The following is an 18,745-nucleotide window of genomic DNA, read 5'->3' on the forward strand; positions in this document are numbered from 1 at the left end:
AATTTTCCTTCGAACGAAGCCAGATTTACTCTTCACTGTACTTACTGTAACAAGTTATCGTTCTTACAGATTCCAAATTTGAATTCCTCAGCTTGTCATTTGATTAGAATAGTAATTATATCGAATTTCGATTGCGCCGTTCAATACGTAATTCCATTCAAATTGCAGCGTTCCGAGAGAAGTGTGTCCCAATCTGTTCGACTTCCGTCGTAAGTGAAAGAAAACAGTGAGGTGTGACGTGAATCGTACGACACCCTGATTTCCAGGAAGCCTGTTTTTTCACGAGTTCCCGGCTCGCGTGCCTCGGGAACGAGTGGGGATCAGCGTGTGCGGGTGTGCGTAGCGTTCATAGTATTGGCAGCGAGCCAAGTCACGTTGCGGCTCAATGAAATCTTTCTAGGTTAGGTTAGTCCCTTCCTTCCGCGTTAAGCGTAGGATACGTTTACGCCGGCTTGCTAGACGCACGCGAGAGGAGGCTGGCCTTCGGCCAGAGGGAGAAGAGCTGGCTAGCTGCGAGATCCAACGGAAGTGGTGGTGGTCAATATTGGTCAGACTTAGAGGCTACTTAAGCACGAGGCCATACCACTTCGGCACTCTCGCCGGTGTAACCGTTCCGTGATACTCGTCAGCGAAGTTTCGTTGTGGAGAAACGATCCACGCTTATCCAGTTCGACGGCCTGGATCCCGAGTGGCTGAAACAAATCGCGAACACCGCGTTTCGTTCAAAAATTGGATTTTTCGAAAGCTCGCCTACGTTCGAATTTCTCGTTCCGTCGATGTGATATCGCGCGCGGTTTCAGCGATCCCGGGATTCGCGTGAAGAAACACTTGATTCGATATCTCGTCGTGGCAGCAGTTTAGCTCGCGGACGCGTAACAAGTAGTCATGCACCGAAAATGCACCGTTTCGGCATCGGTGCAACGCGACTTGCGAGGGTAGAATCCGACACCCCCCTGACGTTCAGGTTCTCCCTCTACCGTGTTTCCATCCCGCCGTCAAGCGAGCGTGGCGTGGCGAGGAGGAGCAGTCAGGCAGTCAGGCTCTCTGCTGGCATGAAGTATTCCCGTTGGGTCGGCGTGGCGAGGAGGAGCACGGAATGGCGCGACGCGACGCGACGCGGCGTGGCGTGCGGCGCGTCGGTCGATGCTGGGGTGCTCACGAAGGAAGGAAGGAAACGAGCGAGAAGGAGAAACAGACCTCTCTTGCGTCTCTCTCCTTCATGATTACTCTGTCTCGTTCTCCCTTCGATCGTCTATCTCTGTTCGTTCGTTCTCGTCTCCATCTCGGTTCCACCAGCAAGCTTTCTCCGGCTAGAATCGAGAGGCGCTATCCCCCTCGAGCGACGGCAGCGCCCCGGGGGCGCCTGCGCGCCTCGGAGGGGTAGCAGTTACCTGATAGTGGCGAAACCCAGGACGAGGGGATAGGGGCCCCTCCCTGTTCTATCCCTCGCTCCTTCATCGTGCACCCCACCATCATGATCCGCGCGGCTCCTCTACCTCCCCTCGCTACGGCTCCACTGCCCGGGCTTCCACGGTCGCCCCATTCCGTTCTCGGCATCACAGCGTACAGCATTGAACTCGACGCACGACGACAAGGAGCGCGACAACGACCACCTGCCTCTCTGCTCTACGGATTACCTGTATATCTGTCTCTCTCTCTTTTCACCTTCTCGTCGAGCCGTTCGCTCTCGTGTCCGCGTACGTCGTTCCTTCGAGAAGAGGACAGCACGAGGACGGTCAGGATAATACCGTTTCGACGGCTGCGATCACGCTCGATCAACCGTCGCGAAGGCACGCATCGTGGCGGATTACCGCGCGAAACTACACGCCAGGAAAATACGCTCGAAAGTGGCCCAGCTTCGTCGGCTGTTCCCGCAAGTGTGTCACTCGAGGCTAAGTCGGTTTGTTCAGCAGTTAGGATCCAGTGTCCGTGACCACGATTACGCGACAAGTGTGTAACCGCGCGCGAATGCCAGCCGTTCGTCAGGCAACCGTTGATCAAGAGGATCGCGCGTTGTTTCGTTAACCACCTGTGATTACGACGCGGTTTTCATCGTTTCATCGACGAGTGTGATTATCACCGATCGTCGCCCGATATCCGAGATCTGTCACGAACCAATCGTGACGTCCACGTTCCTGCGAAGACGTGGGGAGCTACATATACACGCGTGTGCTGAGAAAGCGCGAGCGTGTGACGCGAGACCACCGTCGGTCTCTCGCTCGTCCGTTTCTCCTGTCGCGGAGAAAGGCTTTAGCTTTGATCGCACGGCACTCGGTACTCGCGGCAGTACTGAGTGACCTGCAGCACCCGGCAGTCATCGAAAAGTGTACACAACGGCGGTCACCACGTACATCACGCCGCTCATCACCCCAGAGAAGGTACGGTAGTTCATTCAAATCTTTGTCCAATAATTCGTACATGTATCACGGAGCGAGGACGGGCTCCCTTATCATCCTGGAAGAAATTGTGTTTCCCGGTGAACGTGTGGGTGTACCGACGTTTGCACGTTCCCATTTATCGTCTCTATGTATATGTACGGACGTACATGTGTGCGAGTGAGTGTGGGTAATACGTTGTGCGCTAGCTGGAGGCATGTGTGTGGGTGGAGCTTGATCCTGGACGTCATCCGTCGGACAAAGACGGACTCTAACCCGGCTCGATGGATCTTCGTTCCTGCTTGCTCCTTTTCTCTCGTTCCCTTATCTCTCGTTACCGTTTATTTCTCGGGACAATGTGCGGTGACCGAAAAGTTTCGCCTGGATGATGTTCGAGTGTGGATGACGTTCCGAAACGCTTTATCCGATGACCATCGTTTCCGGTGCGTCGGACGTTCCGTGGTCCTAACGCGGATTGCTGGCTTCTGCCTTCTTCCTCGAATTATTCGAGTTCTTTTCTTCCAGTTTCTTTCTGTTGAAGTTTCGCGAGGGAAACTGGAGTCGATCGGACTCGACGAAGAAAAGTCGGGACCGCTCGCGTTGAAACGCAAACACGAAACCTCCACCAATGGTTGGTTTTTTTCGTCGTGGATCGTGGACTCTTTGAGAATCGTGGTGTCGTGTTAGTGCGTCAAATCGGATGAAGGAATTATTAATGGAATTAATAAGTTGAGTGGTCCAGCGGACGACGGAAGACGGGGGAAGTACTATTTCCTTTTCGCCAGGGAGAGCGCACTCTAGTTCCTTATTACGTCCTCCACCCACCCAAGCAAACTTATTATCTTAAGTCCTTCGGCTCTCCAAGCGAAACGATAACGAGATCGTTACTTTCGAAGTTCCCGCTTCGCGACCGCCGCTCGATAATTATTATTTTCCCCTTTCAACGGCCCGGTCGAGCGGATCCAAGTGCAATTTCGAGATTTCTCCTCGAAGCCACTCGCTCGTTTCAACGATCTCGCGTCCGCGGGATTCTACTTTCAGTTTTTTTTCTAGGGCATATCTATCCCGACACTTTGTATCGAAGATTTTAAATACGTTAACCTACTTCCTTTGTCGATTCTCTCCCCACCCCTCTGATCATGGATAGACGCTTCTGTCTGTCGTTAAACAAGCAGCAAGTCTGTTCATCGAGTCGATTCCAATTTATTCCCGATGAAAATCGTTTCCCGATTAAAGTACACAGTCCCGTCGATAGGATTTTTAATTAATTCCAACTGAGCCGGTAAGTCCGCTGCTGGAAAAAAAGTAACGTTTCCATGGGCGTATCGAGCCGCATCGCATATATTAAAACGATCATTAACGAGCTGCTCGCTGATGCGTTGAGTGATAGGTGCTGTAACGCGGCCGGGATTTAGGTCGCGACCGATTTTTTCCATTCCACTTTATTACACCGAGCGAACCGTGTTGTCGAGAGTATCGGTTCTGATGATTGCGTGGATGATCTTCTGCTTGAAATGTTTGAATTTGTATGTGATTCGTTTCGCCCCCGCACACACACACGGCTATAAAGATTCATCCGGCCCTCAATCTATTTTCCCCTTTTTTCCCAACGTCGAGATTCAATTTCAATGGAGCAAACTTAGTTTCGATGCGTGACGATTGCGTGTCACGCAAAACGCATATCGTTCCGAGCGGACACGTGACGACATATTTCGCTGCGTGTCGCCGGAAGCGACAGATTCGCTCGTATATCACGCGTAAACAAAAAGCAAGGCGTCCGGCTGTTCGCCCTGAAATTTACGACACAATCTTTCCTTGTGTCTTAGGAAGTGATAACGTTCAAATATCCGATTTGCGCGTTCCCCGATCTGTATCCCCGCTGGAAGTGAAAATATCGCGGCAACACAGCGTCCCGTATTTGCCCGCGAATCCCGTTGGATTTGTCACGAAATACGTGTTGAATTCGAACGATAGGAACGTGAATTGAGTCTCCGAGAAACGCGCAGGAATCGATTATAGGTGTACAGTTCCAGGAAGATGTTATGGAAAGTGTCGTAAGCCAGTAAGTAGATACGGCCTGTCGCTGTCAGACAAGCAACAGTTGTATCTACGGAATTCTTGCTAGCCTTTTCTTAGGCTCCTCCTAATTTCACCCTCCATTGTCGTTCGTCATCGATTTGTTGAGAAAATCATTTCTGAAAGGAAACTCAAGCTTTTGTAGAGAAATGTCATCGGGATAAAATATTTTTCGTGTTGTGCAACTGATAAGTCTTCCCAGAAGAAAATAACAGAAATTGCTCTTCGAACATAGCTTCATAGAAATGGTGCTGCCAGAAATATTATTATGGTATTATTATTAGACACATTATTATTACTAGTATTTAATATTAGTAATATATTTATTACTGATGCTACTAGAAATACTATTGTGAGTAGAAATTTGGAAGCTACAAATCTTCGAAGCTATAGCATAGCTCTGGGTCGTTTTATTGAAATTTTGATCCTTTCCGAAAAAATGTAGGATCCGCAATGTGAGGAGCACGCGATTTTCTCCTGTTGCACACGCGAACAAGATTTCAGTCCGTGAGGAGGAAAGAAGCTCGGCTTGTTCGTTCCGTCACTGCTTTACGCGAGCAAAAGGGAGCTAAGCGGATTTCGTGGCGGTCGCTAGCCATTCGCAAACTGAAAACACGAGACAGGGAAAGGTTGTTATTGAGAAAGGGCGAATTAAAACAACACGATGCGTTCCCGTGGACGCTAGCCCTTGAAGGGACCGAAGAATCAAGAGATCAGGGTCTCACCACCGAGTTCAAGCTACTTAGGATTTGTCGTAAGCAGATGAAGCGGAAGAGAAGTTAATCCGCTTTGCGAATAATTATTCACAGCGACCACTTTCGAGAATCGTCGCTCGCTCGTCATTTTCCTGAGGAGCACGTTCAACGAGAACTTTGATATCGATGATAATCGGATGAAGGAAATCGACGTTGAGCTGGAAATTGTTTTGCTTTTCTTCTTCCTTTGTTGCTGGAGCTTCGCGGTATATCTACGGGGGTGTTTGACTGAAAGCAACGTTACGCTTTCTTTGATCAACCGTTGTAATGGAAATGCATTCAAATGAAGAAGGAATGAAAGTACGAGGCAGTATCTTTTTTCCTTTCGTTCGTCATTGTTTACAACGGTTATCTTGATATAGATGGATAGAAAAGCTTGTTAAAACGAGAAGTCTGAAGCCCCATAAAAACTGACAGGAGATTAGCTATTGGTGAAAGAAGAACGCTGTTGCGGTGGGCGAAACAGTAACTTGCGGTTTTAGATTTCACCTCGTGGTAAATCCTGCTGGCATGGTTTGGTGATTCCAGGTTCTTGTGGTTGGATATCATTAGGTGATTTTTGAAGTCAACCGTTAACAGTTTCGTGACGCATGGTCAATAACATTCAGTGAAAACACTTTAATTCAATGAAAATATTTTAATTGATCGAACACCAAAGTGAACGTGAATCTGATAAGCAATTTTGTGTAATTGTGTAAACAAACTTTTTTATTTATTTTTACATTTTTCTTTACATTTCTCGTGACATAAAACATGTTAGTTTATTGCATACTGTCAATTATCATACATGAAATAACCTAGATAATTGTTGCACATTATCAAACGAAAACAACAAATTTTTGTAATGAATGATTGCAAATTTTTCTTATTTGTCGCGATTCCTTGTTTTGTCTCCTCAATATATTGCAAACTTTCAATATTATAACATATTTTTCTGAATAATTATTTTTAGCAGAATTTCTTCGAAAAAGATCAATTAAAAAAGTTTAACTTTTAGTGAAATTAGTCAGTTGGCAAATCTGACAGAAAATCAAAAAATATGTTTATAACTGTTCCAGTGATGAATAACCATTATAAGCGATTCAATTTTTTTTGTTTGTCAACAACTATTATAACTGATGAAAATTGTTTTTAGTTATGAGTAATTGTTATTGATGGTGAAATTTTATTTCGATTTCCGGTAATCAATATTGATGACAGGAGTTTTGTTTCAGTGATTCAAACATTGTCCATTTATAAAAACTAGTGTTTGTAAAACTAAATACAGGACTTCTTTCCTGTGTCCAAATATAAATTTTATAGTTCATTTGGTGTCGTTGATAGATACTAACAAATTTTTGTCAGTAACGTTAAATAAAAATTGACAATGATTGAAAGTAAACAATAAATAAATATTTGCAACTAAAAATATTTGTCGTCACCTGTACCGATTATTTATAAACAAACACAATTTCCGTCAGCAGATAACAAACAAAATTTTTATACTTATAGTGATTATTGATAACAAGAATCTTAAATCTTACATCATAATCTTTCAAATGTAGGTTATAATAGTTATGTTTTCTGATCGATAATACCACAAATTAAAGTTAACTTTCGATCACAGTAAATGGTCTGTTCATTGAATTGTTATTACAAATTACAATATCACATCGCAAATGAGATTTCGATTAATTTCATCGTTGCAGCAGAAATTGGGATAATAGCGGTGAACATGTAATAATGACTACTATTATTATAATATTATAAAGTAAAACGTCTAAAACAAGTAATCATTATTGCTTATTTCTCAGAATATCATTTACTTGGAATATTTAGCTCAATTATTATTATATATCCGGAAGTAACTAGTGCTTTTTGTTTTTGCGTATTAATGATATTTTCCTTTGCAATAAGGTATAAATACAAATTATGAAACTTTCTGTACAATTCAGTTCTATTTAAATATAGCTAAATGTAGCTAAAGTATAATTTGTTAAATATGACTAAATCAAGGATAGGTAGTGAAATGGAATTAAATATAATTTGCTGAAGTGTTTAAAATTTAATTTGATCAGTTAATACGCTAATGGCGGTCAGCTGACCACCATTACCTACAATATTCCTTTACGAAATATATGGAGTTACTAAATAGTGTATTCAAGTATTTTATCTAATACAAGATATATAATTATGTGCAGTAAATTATGTAAGCACATAATCTTCGTACGACAAAGATAATTACAAAGATGAGAACATATGCATTACTTTCTATATATTTGTTCAAAAGCACAAAATATGATACATACGCATTTTATTGCGGTTCATGGGTTAAATCAGAATATACTCAATTGTCAGATGATATATTTAAAAATGATATAAAGCCATAAATATAAAACGACTATTATTAATCTACTAGTACGAAAAATCTCAATCAATTTTGCATTTAACTACTACCCAAATAGTGGTTATTAATTTAAACAGAATGTGACTATTATATTTATCTCATTCAATTAGTACTTTAATAGTTCAAACCTAAAAATGGTAACTAACAATAAATAAATGATTTCATATTTCAGTTTTATTACAACTGCAAAGTGACCTTTCAGTGACCACCTCTGCGTAATACAGACGGAATTCCTTGCAAAAAGATCGCGTATAACCGCGTAAAAGAAAGGAGGGAACGATCAGGCGTCAGCATGCGAAGGAATTAAGTGGACGAATTCGCTGGTAACAGTACTGTTTACATCGAAACGCTTTTAAATCTCGGCCGGCGAGTCCGATGAACGAACCACCCCTGTTCTGAAGATCCCTACGACACGTCACACCCACTGGCGCCGTTGACAAACGAGCGAGATGCAAAACTAGGTGACTCGGACCGACTGCTTCCATCCCTTCAACCGACTGTATACGCGTGCGAGTGTGTGTGTTTGTGTGTATTCGTTTCTCATCCCTTCGTGGCGCAACAAATAGGGAGAGTCTCCGAGTTTCCTCGCGTTTCCCGAGCGCCACTATTCGATATTTGTCACGTCTTTTCTTCCTTGGTAGATTGACACTTTTTGCGAACGGTCTTCTTGTTTGGAAACGCGAAATGTAATTCCGCGAGGCGTCGCGTCGCGTGTTTGCTGAACACGTTGCAAACGTCGACAAAGTTGTTTCCAAGGTGCGAGATTGCTGCTCGATCGAAGCTTTCCCTCGGTGCTGGAACAGTGAATTTGTTTTTTGCAACACCAAATGCGAACGCATGTCTGACAGTGAACGAGTGAGTTTGAAATTTTTGAATGTGTTGAAAATGCTTGGTGTCGGAACTTGTGCATATTACACTCGGATGCGACGTAGGATTCATTCGGGTGAGGAGAGACACGTTAGCTTGAAAATTCAGACGTAACTAAATTTTCAAATTCTTCAATTTTTTAATCTCCATATTTTTACGCTTTCAATTTTTATATTTATGCATTCTAATTTTGAAATTTAGTAGATTTATAAATTTCTAGGTTTTTAAAATTTGAAAGACCTTTTCTAAATTCTGTAAATCATAGATTTTTTAATTCCTGTTAAGTTGTTAAACTTTTCAATTTCTATAGTTTTTAGTTTACTAGTTCCTATATTTTTAAATTTTTGAGTTTTCAAATTTATATAATTCCAAGTTCTCAAATTCTTTAACTTTTATGTTTCCAAGTTTTCAAGTTTCAGAATTTCGAAATCCACAAATATGAAAATTCACAAATTGCACTAATTCTAAAATTCCTTGATTTCTATATATTAAAATTCCCAAATTTCCTCATTTTCAAATCCTAAATCGAAAAAAAGTTAAATGCTTAAACTGCTATGCTCTTCAACCTTCAGGTTCCTAAATTTTCATATCGTAAGATTTTCAAATACCAAAATCCATCAATTTCTGAGATTGCAAACACCTAGACTGGAAAATTATTAAATTTCTATATCCATAGATCCTCAAATCCCAAAGTCCCTAAATTCAAAAGTTTTCAAATTCCAAAGTTCCCAAATATCACAGTCTCCATATCCCAACGTCCTGAAATCATAAACTGAAATCCCAAAGTCCCCAAAGCTCAACATCCTTAAATCATAAAAAACCTCCAAAGTCTCCAAATTTTTAGATCTGGTCCTAGATGTCAAAATTGATCAGCCCCTAAATCCCTAAATTCTCATAATTGTAGATCCACAAAGTTCCGGGTTTCCTATTAACCCTTCTTCAAATTTCCAAATTTTCAAAAATCTCTAAAAATTAACTATTGTGAGGCCTTTTAACTCTAGATTGTCACATTGTCTCCTAAAAAATCAGATTTACGTCTGATTGTATGTTGAAGTGTCAAGGTTTATCACTCATTGTCTTATTAAATTACTAGGTACATGTTACGGTCTATAGCTAGTTGTGAAGCTACTCTTTATTCATTAAACAAGTTATTTCACTGAATTCAATAATTCCATTTTTCTTATAATTAGATAATTAATGAACGAGTAATAATTTCTAATCGAGGGAGGATTTATAATCCTTATAAAAATCAGTGACAATTTTTGTCACATTTATGTGTCACGTCATTTAAATCATCATGTTCAATTGCAATTTCATAATACTAATTGTGCAATGGCGATAAATACGATAGAAAAGTCCCCATTTATTTCGGCGAAGTTATACAGGATTTATATTCTTGTTTGAAAAGCCAGCATGTTTGTCAATACTTGATTCAGAGTGAGCGATTGTCCCATCAATATTTATGCTACCGTTTTTGTTCCTTTCTACGCAAATATCCCCTGCTACATAATTCAATGATCGGATATTTAACGCACAGAAAAATCCGTCAATCCTTAAACGTATCAACGCAATAGCACCACAATACTGCCGCACAATTATCGCGTTAATCTACCAATCAATTATAAATATGGCTTACCGCATTCCCGATTTCACAGAACATTACTATTCATACTGAACCGTGCCGCGTCACCGCACGAACACCCCTAATTTCCCGTAAAATACAGAAACGTCAACGTTCGCTTGTTGGATTATTAATCAAACGATTACCTATTGCATTATTCAAGCGGCCTGCTTCGCGGGTAATCGATACCGCGGTTGCAAAACAGTTTTCCAAGACGATGTTCTATCTACCATCTTAATATTGAAACGGGTTGCTCCGAACAATTCAGAGAACAACGGTAACGGAATAAAGGTACAAGTAAATCCGACTTTCCTGGGGAAAACGTAGCAATGAAGGATGAAGAAGTCTTTCGCTTGTTTTTATTTTTAGAGGTTTTTAGGAAGCTGGAGATTTGGTGCATTGAAAATTTGGGGAGCTTGAGATTAGGAAATATGCGAATGTGTTGATTTTAGAGATTTGAGGACATAACAAGTTTGGGTATGTATGGATATGGGAATTTGGGGATCTGCAAATATCGAATCCAAGGATGCAAGGACGAGATAATGTGGGTATTTATGGATATAGGAATCTAGGAATTTGTGGACATAGCAAGTTTGGGTATATATGGATTTGGGGATATGGGAATTTGGGGACCTGGTGATTTGAAGATCTACAAATATGGGAATCCGAGGATGCAAGGACGCAATGTGGGTATTTATGGATATAGGAATCTAGGAATTTGAGGATCTAACGATTTGTAATGTGCCTAGTCTACCGAAATTCAATTTTGCAATCTTTAGGATTTGGGGACTTTGGGACGTTTGAAAACACGGGTATGCGAATCTGGGATTTGGTGTAATTTGGGGATTTACAGACATGGGAATCCGAGAATGCAAGGATCCGGTAATGTAAATACTTACGAATATGGGAAGCTAGGTACGTGAGGATCTAGGAATTTGTGATCTATGGAACTTATAGAGATAAGAATTTTGGAATGGATGAATATGGAAATCTAGGGTAAAGGGATTATAAGAATTCGGTGATATAGTTACTTTGAGATTGAAATCTAGCAAATGTATCTAGAAATTTAGAGATGAAAAATCTGTATGAATTTGAAATTTCTAAAACGAGAAATTTGAAAAATTTTGAAATGTAGAAACTTAATAATTTAAAAACTTAGAAATTATTTCGAGAACTCAAATATTTAAAAACTTAGAAAATGTGAACTGTATGTAACTTATATACTATGAAAACCAATTTACAAACTGAAAGATATCTATATTCCGAAGTTTACAAATTTAAATGTATCAATACTCGAAAATTTATAAATTTGAAAACATAACAATTTAAGAATTGATATTTATTTAAATGAAATCTACGTTGGCATCCGTGTATATACCGGATCACTCTATGAACGAACAAATTGAACGTGAATTTTAGGGGGTTCGTTTCATTGTTAATTAACGGGACAGTAGGCAACCATGTTGCGAGAGACGCGCGACAATTATGAGCAACGTTTTATCGGGGACGATTGTGGCGATCGGAGAACGATAACGGGAGGAGAAACGGGAATATAGAAGAAACGTGATCGCGGAGCTATTTTATCGTAACGCGAAACGGGAAACATTTTCCCAATATTCGATACTCGTACTTTTTCCAAAGCTCGTGTTCGATCAGTTATCCTGCGAGCTTCGTCTTTTTTCTTTTCACGTTAAACGAATCGAGTGCACACAGTACTACCCTTGGAGTACTCCTGTGTAACACGTGATGTACAGCATCGATGTTATTAATTAACTGTTTCGTTAAATTTCTTACACTTTACGTGAGCGCTGAAGAAACGAAATTGCTTGCGTACTTGTGGCATGTGATATTCGAAGATTTTTTTATTTTGGGGGTCAGGAATTTTAGAATTTCGTGGTGTTGTTATTTCAGATGTTTGGGAGTAGTAAGTTTAGTGAGTTTAGTGAGGGAGTAGTGAGTAGTGACTTTAGGGAGTAGTGAGATATGGTAAATTATGAATGTGGAAATTTGGAGATTTAAAATCTTGGGACCTTGGGAATTTGAAAGGTTAGCAATTTGGATATTTAAGATGTTCAAGAATTTTTAACTGGAATATTTGTATATTTGGTGACACTGTAATTTGGGAATTTGAGTAATTTGAAAATTTAAGGAATAAATAACTTAAAAATTTCAGATGATGAAAGGTACATTTGGTAATTTGAGGATTTAGAAATTTAAAAATTTAGAAACTTAGAAATTTGGAAATTTAGAAACTTAGAGACTTAGAAACTTAGAAACTTAGAGACTTAGAGACTTAGAGACTTAGAGACTTAGAAATTTAGAAACTTAGAAATGTCGAGACTTAGAAATCTAGAGATTTAGAAATCGAGGAATTTAGGAATTTAGGAATTTAGGAAGTTAGGAATTTAGGAATTTAGGAATTTAGGAATTTAGGAATTTAGGAATTTGGGAATTTGGGAATTTGGGAATTTAGGAATTTAGGAATTTAGGAACTTAGGAATTTAAGAATTTAGAATTTTAGAATTTTATAATCTTAGAATTCGGGAATTTTAGAATGCTGAATTTTCAAATATTGGGAATTTCTAAATTTGAGAATTTAACAAATTTGAAACTTGAAATTTGGAAAGCGTGAATACTAGAATAATGAAATACTGGAATGCTTGAATACTGGAATATTGAAATACTTGAAAATTTGAAAATTTGAAAACAGAAAACTTGAATACTTGAATGGTCGAATACTTGAATACTTGAATACTGATAAATTTAGAAATTGAATATTTAAACAGCAATAAATTAAAAGATTGTCAAATATACACCGACATCAAATTAAATTTGATTGTCAAATTAATTGGTAATATTCTCCATCCCAAGAAAACGTAAGGTATTAATTCATAAACCTATACGAGATTCCATCATGTTAGTTTTTCCACTTAATCTTGAAGATTTTTAATTAAATCAGGGACTACGTAGACGTGAAGTGTGGCCTATTTAGTTGAGGTCCAACGTAGTTTCGCGATAACTGATATTTTATGCGGAAAATCCACTGCGTGGAGGAGGTTGATTTCGAAACTTACAGCACCGCTTAACTTTTCGATCTCCAAGGTAGCAGTAACACGTCAAAGAGAAACTTATTAGGTAAAGTGTTATGAAAATTCTGACATAAACACCTTACCCTTGCAAATACGAATTCCCTGAAAAAGTAACCTCGTGTCGCTTTTTCAATTAAATTCTTATTTCATTTTGTGTGTCAATCCAATTAATATAATGTATGTATGTATGAACTTAATTATTTGTCCGTAAGCTATAATACCAATTTAATTAATCGTCTTTGACCTGCAATACCAGTTTAATTAATTATGCATAATTTGTAATATTAATTTAATCACTTACCTATTACGTTTGCCTGTGATATGCACATCAATTTAATTATTTATCTATAATCTATGATACTAATTTAATTAACTCTTTATGATCTATAATATCAATTTAATTAATTATCTGTGATCTATAAACTTAAGTCATTACCTATGACGTATATATTAATTTAATTATTTATGTTCTCTACATCAATGTAATTATTTATCCGTGATTTACATATTAATTTAATTGTTCGACTATCAATTCAAATTATGTATTCATGATGTATAGATGAGTATAATTATTTTTCTATGATCTCTGCATTAATGCAATTATTTGTCTATGATCTATACCGCTTATTTAACGGCATAGACCTTTCAAACGACTAATTTGTATACAAATTATCACAGAGTATTAACTAATAACGAACTTGATTTTCACATAGAGCGTATAAAATCATGCTACATACGGAACATAGCAGTTACGTTAATTAGTAATATTACTATGTGCCGTGTATTATCAACTTCAACTAGTACCTGTTGAAATATCTTTTAGAACGATTCGTAACGTTCGCTAGAGCTCTTTGACCGTGTACAACCATAAACAGCCACGAAAAGGACGGGTATTTAAACGCGATTTAACGGTCAAACCGCTGGTTACCTCTGTTAACGCAGATCTTCGGTGTAGCATACGCACGGTAACGAGGGATTAATTAACGACTCGTGTACCGTCCGGGAACCCGGTGCATGTCGATGAACGTGTCTGTGTTCATCCAGGTAGAAACCTCAATGCTTCTGTTAACTACGTGTGTACTTAGTTTCTGTAATTTTACTCAAGACATACGTTCCTCATATGTGTTAAGGTTGTACTTAAATATTGCGTGAGCGTTAGAACGTTTTGTGCTCTGAGAAACAATTCTGGTTCAAACTTTGTTGCGTTTCGTACTATTTTTAGGGGGTAGTTTTTCGAATTCGTATATCAGGTTCTCAATAAATCTGATAGCTTTTATACAAACAAGTTATGTATTGGTAACAAAGCATTTATTACTATTAGATTTGCAATTTTTAATTAAAATATCCTTATGTCAGAAAAATGGTTTAATTAGCTAAATAAATGTAATTAAGCAATTACATTATTTGTCAAGTGGGTTTTTATGAATACGAAGTAGTTGATTTGCAAATTTCTTTTGTTATAATAATAGTTTAATATTAAAAGATATACTTTAACAATTATAATATGTTGAAAAAAAGTTGTATTGTTGCTCTTGAACATACAATTCAGGAACTATTAGCGTTTCGTAATATTTAATTGAAAAATGATTAAAAAATAATATATTGTTAAATTTTAAATAAGTTTATATGAGGGTGAACATAGTCTCATTTATCTCCACTTGGGCTGTATAATTTCAGAATGGAAATTGATTTTCAATTGGATGATTTCAGCACAGAAACTGATTTTTAATTGGAAAATTTCAGGATCAGCATAATATTTGATAATGAATCATTATTGAACAGTAATGGGCAAATCAAGAGCTCATCACAGAAATTAAGAGCATGATGTGCACGTCGAAATACTAGATCTACGGAAATTCCAAAATTAGACCGGAACAAGTATTTAAATTTGGAAAAGTTTACTAATTTGATTTAACAATTTAGAAGTTTGGAGAATTGTAAAAGTGAATATTTAGGAGAGTTGCTGTTTGAAAGTTTGTAAATTGTGCCATTTGAAAATTTTAACAATTGTGGAATTTAAAAATTTGAATAATTGTAAATTTTGGAAACTTGAAAATTTCTAATTTCAGAATTTTGAGTGTTAGAAATTTGGACGTTTGAAATTTTCTGATAATTTAGCAATTTAGGGATATAGGTACATTGAAAACGTGGAAATACAGAAATCTGGTTATTTGTGGTTCTGAAAATTGGAAAATTTGAAAGTTCGTAAATTTGCAAATTCTAAAATTGGGAAATGGGAAAATTAGAAAATGAACAAAGATTGGAAATTAGGAAATTGATAAATTAAGGAATTAAGAAATTAGAAAATTGGGAAATTAGGGAATTAGGGAACTAGGAAATTAGAAAATTAGAAAATTAGGAAATTGGGAAATTAGAAAATTAGAAAATTAGAAAATTAGAAAATTAGAAAATTAGAAAATTAGGAAATTGGGAAACTAGGAAATTAGGAAATTGGGAAATTGGCAAATTGGGAAACTAGGAAATTAGGAAATTGGCAAATTGGACATTTGGGAAATTAGAAAATTAGAAAATTAGGAAATTAGACAATTAGGAAATTAGAAAATTAGGAAATTAGGAAATTAGGAAATTAGGAAATTAGGAAATTAGGGAATTAAGGAAATTAAGGAGATTAAGGAAATTGGGACATTAGAAAATTGAGGATTTGGGAAATGGGGAAATGGGGAAATGCGGAAATTGGGAAATTAAGAAATTAAGAAAGTGGAAAATTGTGGAATTGGAGAATTGGGAAATTGGGAAATTGGGGAATTGAGAAGTTGAGAAATTGGGAATTTCTGAGATTAGAAATTAGAACATTCCAAATTGATAAAGTAGGAGATCGTAAGGATGGAAGTTAGGAAATTGGAAAATGAAAAACTGATAAATAAGAAATTGAAAATTTGATATCTGGAAAGTCAGGAAATTAAGAGATTGGTTAAGTAGGAAATTAGGAAATTATAAACCTAGGAAACTAGGGTACGAGGAAGATAGGAAAGTAGAAAAGTAAGAAATTTGGCACATTGATAAATAAAAGCTTCCAACATCAATAACTTAAAAATTTGAATATAAAAAAACACAGAAATGAATGATCACAAAAGTTTCTAATTTATAATTTTTCAACCTGAGAAATTCGTTACCCATAAACGCTCACGTGTGCGTTATCAAGAACCCAATGCACCTCTCATCAATAAAAATTCTCTTATAACGTCTAAAATTCTTCATTAACAAATCCCATTTTTCAAACCATATGTAACAGCTTCGATTTGTTTTGCGTACATAATTACAAAGTGTACGCGTGCAGCGGAAACATTTGCTTTCGATCTTTGTTTCTATTAAATGGTTGAATATGATTAACGCAACGATCGGTGACATGACGCATTGTGCTGTGATTTATATCCGCAACACACACCCCTGCGGACCGTACGTTATCATTGGCTAGCAGTTCTGTGTGTTTGGTCGAGCGATCGATGGAAAATGTGTGGAAATGCATATTGCATCAAACCCCAGCCTGCCTCATTTAAGGCAGACACGTACTATTCCGATTTGATGTGTTAATACGTGATAACATCGTAGCGTCACAATGTGTCAGTGATGGCGTTTCTCCACTAACGTATCAAACAGTTGTTTTTCAGTCTACATGTTGATCACAAATCTGTTACATACGTTTATAAAACTACTAGTCGAAATAATATATGTTTACTTCATTTTAATTCACGAAAATACATTCGTTAAATAATTATTACACTTTCTCTGATATATTTGGGCTTATGGGTTATTTAATTAAACATTAATTATTGCTGTAATCTGAAAATTTGATACTTCGGTAAATTCAGAAGTTGAAATGTGGAAATTTTGTAATTTCAGAATTTAAAACATAAAAATGTGAAAATTTGGTAACTGCAAAAATTGAAATGTAATAATTTGATAATTTCAGAATTTCAAATATAAAAATGTGAAAATTTGGTAACTACAGAAATTGAAATGTAAAAATTGGATAATTTCAGAATTTAAAATATAGAAATGTAAAAATTTGGTAATTACAGAAATTGAAGTGTGAAAATTTGATAATTTCAGAATTTAAAATATGAAAATGTGAAAATTTGGTAATTTCAAAATTTTAAATGTAAAAATTTATAAATTCAAATTTGTTACTTTGGAAATTTGATCATTTGGAAGTTTACACATTTTTAAATGTAAAACAATAGAAATTTGAAGACTTGATAATACTTTAATATGACGGTTTGTAACTTTGAAAATTTAAAAATATAAAATTTTTCGAACGCAAATATGTTATCTCTCAAAATAATATAAAATTAATATTCATTTTTAAACTAAATTTTCACAGTTTGTAATATTTGAATATATAATTTACTTTTAAAAAGGTTTCCATAAAAAGGAAATTCCATAAAACTCTATTGAAGTGACTAACGCAATCAAATCGAAATTTTCAATACTAAAATATATCGATTTCAATATATAAGATAAATATTATCCCAGTACTAAAAAATTAAATTGAAACTGATTTTTAACAAATACGGTATCCGATTTTTTGGTACAATTATAACTGTTATAATTATTATTGTTATATGAAGCCATTTATTTTGATCTAAGTCAGTTGTTTGTTGTTGACGGTAGTAACATGTACTTGATGTTAACTATCATAAAAAAAATTTTGCGGTTAAATATATTCAGAGTATACAATAATTTTGGACGTACGAATTTTCGCAGTTATTTTGAAAAATTGACTTTGAAAGTGTTTTAAGTTGAAGACATTTTTAAAAGTTTGAATACAGTAATGATAGTAAGTGCAATTAGTTACTAATTAGTTATTATAATAATTAATTAGTATCAATACGATAATACCACCGAAGCACCATGACTTCTTCAAATCCCTCCCCCATTTACAAAGTGTAGACGAACAGTAAATTGTTATGCAATTTCTACAGTTAGATTTTCTAGTTTGCATAAATGGTGTTTTTTAAGTCTTACAATGAAATATAAAATAAATTGTTTCAAATTTCATAACAAATCCTGCTGTTAATTTTGAAAGTGGCATAAGTCCATTCTTAAGAAGGTACATGTTATTCACTTAATAATTGTTATTATTTTAGTACGAAATGAATGAATTTAGTACGTTATTATTTTAGTTGGAAATTTAACTTTGTTAGATGCACTATAGGAGTATAACACATCCTGTACATATATTTTTAATCTCATTGAAACGCAAGTTTGTAAATATCTGAATTTAAACATAAATGGACTTAGGCTACTTTCAGAATAAACGACTCATATATTACGAGTATATTAATATTATTATATTGTATAATAATATATGACATTGTTACATATCATATACATTATACTACATATATTAAGTATTATATATTAACTATTGTTGTAATAGTAACAATATTACGGAAATAAAACTATTATTGTTAGTCACTTGGGTATAGATTGCAATTGGTAGTCAAAGGTAGCTAATTGCAGCGGCGCTATGTGGAATTGATGTCGTCTCAGTCGCCGGTTTACGTTTTAATTGAAACGGTGCAAACTGGTCTTAATGGTGTTTCTGTTGTACA

General features: G+C 36.4%; 1 protein-coding gene across 6 annotated transcripts in view; it reads left to right on the forward strand.

Annotated features, from left to right (window-relative positions):
• The window catches only part of Rbp6 (RNA-binding protein 6), a 1,376,067-nt gene that overhangs the window by 953,107 nt on the left and 404,215 nt on the right, over window positions 1-18,745 (forward strand). The window contains exon 1 of one of the 6 annotated variants that reach the window (XM_076538307.1): window positions 1,532-2,378. The exons of the other annotated variants lie outside the window; for them this stretch is intronic. The gene's annotated coding sequence lies outside the window, so the exon portion shown is untranslated. Of the gene's footprint in view, window positions 1-1,531; window positions 2,379-18,745 lie in introns of those variants that run through there. 6 annotated transcript variants of the gene reach the window in all.

This window comes from Megachile rotundata, chromosome 12 (assembly GCF_050947335.1).
Source record: "Megachile rotundata isolate GNS110a chromosome 12, iyMegRotu1, whole genome shotgun sequence".
Taxonomy (NCBI): Eukaryota; Metazoa; Arthropoda; class Insecta; order Hymenoptera; family Megachilidae; genus Megachile; species Megachile rotundata.